Below are 6,080 nucleotides of genomic sequence, written 5' to 3' on the forward strand. Positions count from 1 at the left end.
GAGACTGCAATTGGGCAGAACTGGAGATTTGGAAGAAGAGAGGCTGAAGCTGGAAGAACAACAGGACTGGCAACAGGAGCTCTTGGAACTAAGGAGAGAGATAGGACTCTAAGAAAGCTAACTGGGCTATTTTGGAAGAGACAGTAAAGGATCTGAACTTTTAACAGGTGGCTGCATTTGAGGTGATTTTTACTTTGAACTGTACCTAAGGCTGCCTCCAGAAACCCCCCAAGAAATCTGCTCCCAGAGAATGATCATATTTTAGAAAAGAAGAACACTACAGATGTCCATCCACTGGGGAATGACTGAATACATTATGGTATATGAATATAATAGAATATTATTGTCCTATAAGAAATGATGAGCAGGCTGATTTCAGAAAAGCCTGGAAAAACTTACCTGAACTCATGCTGAGTGAAGTGAGCAGAACCAGGAGAACATTGCACATAGTTACAGCAAGATGGTACGATGAGCAGCTCTGACTGCCTTAGCTCTTCTCAGCAATTCTGTGGTCCAGGGCGATTCCAATACACTTGAGATGGAAAATGCCATGTCCATCCAGAGGAAAAAGACAATTCAAGATCGAAGCATTTTTATTTTGTTTGCTTTTTCTTTTTTGTGTTTTTCCTTTTCTTTCTGAATTTTCTTTTATAACATGATAAATCTGGACATATTTTTAAATGAATGTACATGTATAAACTATATCAGTTTGCTTGCTGTCTTGGTGAGAGAGGAAACAAGGGAGAGAAGGGAAAAAAATGGAACTCAAATTCTTACCAAAATAAATGCTGAAAACTGTCGTTACATGTGATTGAAGAAAAAAAATACTATTGAAAAATTTTTTTTACAGTAGCTTAGGTGTCAAGGGAGCTAGAAAGACTCAAACACTCCTTGGGATCCACAGCTACTCAATTTATTTTTGTCTCCGTCATCTCACAAAATTGTCAGAAACACAAAACTGATTGTAGGTTTGTGTATCCTTCCACCTCAACATAAATGGTGGAATGAGTGGGTGAGAACCATGTTTCAATGCATGAAGTCAGCTGTTAGAATTCTTACAAAGTGTTAAGTCAGTTATCTCATTTAGCATGGTACTTAACAGTTCTCTAGCTCACTAATGTACTTAGTACTTATTAGAGTTCTACAAGAGTCACACCTATAAGAGAGCATATATATATAAGCTAGGAACCTCCACCAGGATGAAGTCCGGGACATTCAGCATTCATTCCATTTTCCACCCCTGTGCTGGCTGGAGACATTCAGAGGGAGCTAGAGGCAGAAGCTGGAAGAGACAAAGGACTAGCGGCAAGAGCTCTGGGAACCAAGGAGAGAGATAGGCCTCTAAGAAAGCTAGCCAAGCTCCAAGTGAAGGAGATGAGATTTTGATAGAGACAATAAAGGATTTGGACTTTAATTCCTGGCTGCATTCAGGGTGATTACTGAATTTGAAGCTAAGGCTGCCTCCAGAAGCCCCCTAAGAAACCTGCTCCAAAGAACATTACAAGGGACTGTGGGGCACTTACAGCTTAATAAGACATCAAAGCCACCAAGGCCATCCACTGCATCTCCAGCCATTCTGACTTTTGTCTTGTTCCTAGATTTCCATGACTGGAAGACAAAGTTGTAGCCAGCCTCACTATGAAAGCACTTGAGACCAGGGAATTGCTACAAAAACAAAAAAGAAAAGAATTCCTGTCCTGAAAAATTCTCAATCTTAGATGGGGAATGAATAGAAAAGGTGACATCTTGCCTCCCTTCTATAGTCCTCAACCACCTAGGATGCAAGGAAAATCAATATGTTTCAGAGATGGAACATTTGAAGTATAAAAGTTGAAAGCTCAGAATGTTGCACATGCCCACTACACACACACTAAATTAATACGTTGGTCATTTTCTTTTTTGTTGTTGTTGCCTCTCCCTTCTGTAGTTCTTCCAAAGCCTCAGTGGGCTACAATGGAAGTCTTAAAATTCATCTATCCTTGTGGTCCTTGTTATGGCCCAATATTAAGGACCATTAACACGCCCCCTACTCTTGACACAAGTAACTTACTCTAACGGTATTAATAAAGAAACAAGTAACAAATGAATATAACAACTAGGCTAAGTCTACATGGGGGACAGTGGTAGAAAAGGATAATTTAACTTACAAGACAGGACTCAGTCTATGTGACATGGACCCCAGCAGCAGGTTAAGAAATCTAGATTTCACATAATGGGAAAGATTTATTACTATTAGAATTATACCTATGGATGGTGACTGTAAGGGTCCCTCTACTCACCAAGAGGGTCTCAACTGGACTCTTATTCTTCCCGGTTTTCGGACGTCTCCAGCACCGCTCTTCTCGAGCGTTGCTCTACTCCCCACAGAGCACCTGGGACACGCCAGTTTGATTTATACAGCAAAACGTTTATTTAAGTCCTACATATCTCTTCTAGCTTTCTCTGGTCACTCCTCATAACTCCTACCTCCTCTGAGTCACTCCTTCGGTAACTCCTCCCTCCTGGCGCAGTTACAATGCTTTTATAAACCCAGTTCACATCCTGCCCAGCCCAGTTATTCTTCACTTTTGTCCTGCCATGTTGCAGGCTACTCTGAGCTAGTTATCAATCCTTTAAATAAACATCCTGTCCTACCGGCCATTTTTCTGCCACATACATGTACCCAACAGGTGACCTTCTCCTTCTTTAGGTCTTCCTCGATTTAAGGACAAGTTTTGGCCTTTGGGCCCTCTGCCAGTTTCTGATGTGTTAGCAATCCAATAATTTTTAAAACAATTGGTTTTCCATTGTCTATATTTCTTCCAGTGTCTGCCTCCTGCCTCCATTTCAGAAACCCAGCCTATGTTACAGAGTAATTTTTAAGGGGGGGGGGGGGGAGAAAAAATAAATCTTAACAATAAATTTTTTTAAATTCAGAGAATACAATGTTGCACACCCAGGTGTAAAGGACTGAATCTCTGAGCAGATGCACTTGGATAACCCAGCACTTAAAGCTAATTACTTATTGGACAATACTCTATTAGCATATGCTTAGAAAATGGCCCGTCCCACTACTCTGTGCTGGCTAGATCTGTTAGTGTCTAGAGAGATTTGGAGGAGGGATTAGGGGGTGGAGTAAGATGAGCCAGGTGACTCCTGACCAGGAGAGGAAGAAGAGAGTTGTGGAGATTCCTATATCCATTCCTCTTGATTTTGACCAAGAATAAAGACAATGATTTTTGCTTATCCTGACTACAGCTGATTCTAAAGTTTCTAGGGTGCTAATGAGGCCTTCACACTCAGGGACCTCCCCACTTCTCCAGGAGAATGGGAAAAAATATCTTCTATCTTCACTGTGATTTGTGTGTGTGTGTGTTTTGTTGTTATTTCCACAAAGAGTCATTGAGTGAGTCATTTTTGGTGAACATAACACAGTCTCCAGCCTCAAGGAGGTTCAAAATTATTAGGACAAATACACCTTACACACACACACACACACACACACACACACACACACACACACACACAGTATCCCAAAAAGTAAAATGCATGAATGTGTGATAGGGACAAAGGAGAGATCAAAGTGTCCTAGGATAAATGTGAGCAGGGCCCAAATATTTATATAGGGGCCTAGAGATGGACATATTCTTCATCTTCCTTCTCAAGCCCTTGGTAGCCATTGACACTCGAGCACCATTTCTGGTTCTCCACCTACTTGTCTGACTACTTCTTCCCAGTATTCCTTGCTGATTTGCCCACTCAACTATTTCATGCCCTCTAAAGGGGAGTGTTGCTCAAAGCTCAATTCTGGGCCTTCTCTTTTCTGTCTCTACTCTTTCTCAGTCGGTGAACTTTTGGGCTCCCAAAAGCTCTCTATCTATCATCTCTGGGTAGATGGCTCCCACTTCTGTGGGTTGAGCCCTACTATCAAACCCCTGAGTTTTGGTCCCATATCACTGGCTGCTAGATATCTCCAGCTGGATGTTCCACAGGCATCTCAAACTGTCCAAAACAGGACTCAATGATTTTCCCCGCAACCCTCCCCATCCCTAATTTCTTTATTATTCTCAAGCACCAATCAAGCACCTGATAAGGGCATGAAGTGATGCTGAGCGAAACAAGCAGAACCAGGAATACATTGTACACAAGAACAGCAAGAATGGGTGATGACCAATTATGAAAAACGTGATTCTTCTCAATGGTTCAGTGATCCAGGGCAATCCCAATAGAGTTGGGGCAGAAAATGCCATCTGCATCCAGAAAAAAAAAAAAAAAAACAACTAAGGAGACTAAATATAAAACAATATATGCTTTATGTGTCCCCTTCATTTTCTCTTTTTGTTCATCTTTCCCATGGTTTTTTTTTTTTCCCTTTCCCCTGATTATTCTCTCCCAACATGATTCATAAAGCAATGTGTATTAAAAATAACTAAATCCACTACAATAAGGTCCCAATTTCTACCTTTCTATTCTTAGGAGACCATGTTTTCCAAAGCTAAGGCCAAGTAAGCTGTGCCCTGCCCTGAAGCTGGTCTAACAACAGTCCTTTTTGCCCTTCGGGAACCTCTGATCTCTGAACTTAGGGGAGCGTGGATCTGCCAGACATGAAGCACTGCTACGAAGGGTCTTTTTGATCCCAGATCACCTTGTTACACCTCTCCATCGTTGCTAGGAGAAACTATTTTGCTTTGGCTACCTCAGATATAAATCTAGCCTCAGCCACACTAGAGCTGGTCCCCCCAACTACCCCTCCCCTCCAGGGACAAAGTCCTGGCACATGTTCCCTTGCTTATAAGCAGTTTCCTTTATTTTGAAATGAAACTTCCGTTTGATTCCTGCTCTAACCTGCTGCATTTGGATCCAGCCACCCACGGGTTGGTTGGTTAGGTCGGGATGACAACCATAACTCAGTGGTCAGGTCCAGCCAGATGGTCCCTGAGGGGAGGGGCTGGAGGACTCCTAGGGGGCGTCCAAATGTGGAGCTGGTTGGTATTCATTGCTCGAGCTGTTCTATTAATAGTCTTAGAGACGCCTGGAGCACACCAGGGTCGTCCCGGGAATCTGGATTTGAATCCGGTTCTTCCAGGCTCTAAGAGCCCTTGCGCCCCCTCCCATCTTTCAAACAACGGCAGGTGTTCGAAAATGTTTTTCGAGGTGAATAATTTAGGAAGTGATTCTATAAAGCCTAATGGACACTATCCAAGGAATCGAAGTTAGCTCTTCCGGTCCAGGAGCAGGGGACGTGTGGGGGGCGGGGAGGAAATTGGGAGGGGACCTGTCGGGTAATCTCGCTCGCAAAAGTGATGGGATTACTGGGAGTTTTGTGCAATGGGAGGGGTGGGGCTTACTCCAGGGGAGGAGCGACTGCTCAGGTAGCAAGTAGGAGATGTGCTCCCAACCCAGATCCGGGCCTGATCCCCTTGGTAAGGAGGCGCAAGTGTAGACCCTGGAGCAACTACGAGTTAGAATCCTGGTCTCCGAAGCGGGGCTCAGACCCGGGACAACAATATAACAAAAATAAATAAATACAAAATAAAATAAAAATAAATTGCAAGAACAAAGTCTCTCAGTCTCTCTCTCTCTCTCTCTCTCTCTCTCTCTCTCTCTCTCTCTCTCTCTCTCTCTCTCTCTCTCTCTCTCCTTCCTTCCCTCTCTCCCTTCAGTTCTCTCTCTCTCAGAGAGAAAACAGAGTGAGGGTGGGTGGCCAGGGTCACTGTGTGTGGAATAGAGAGATAAGGTGAAGAACTTACAGGAATATGTGAATTCTTTTTCCTGTATTTTATTTTCATTATTTCTGTGTCTCCCCTATGATCTGTATAACATGTGCAGGCCCATATTTACTTGAGCCTTGGCCAGCTAAAAACATATTTACTTAACCTGCGCTGATGACATTTATCGATATTTAGTCTATTAGCTGGACCACTGTCTGCTTGATTAAGCTGAAGGCCTGATTTTCTGTTTCCTCGAAATCACCAACAGAAACTTTCCATTCCAATCTCCTCAAATAGCAACACCCAATTAGATGCCTCCCCCACTTCCCAGTGCTCCCTTCCTTGTGATGTAATTTCTTATATAAAAACTGTGTGCCTTTACTACTTCTT

This window comes from Antechinus flavipes, chromosome 6 (assembly GCF_016432865.1).
Source record: "Antechinus flavipes isolate AdamAnt ecotype Samford, QLD, Australia chromosome 6, AdamAnt_v2, whole genome shotgun sequence".
Taxonomy (NCBI): domain Eukaryota; kingdom Metazoa; phylum Chordata; class Mammalia; order Dasyuromorphia; family Dasyuridae; genus Antechinus; species Antechinus flavipes.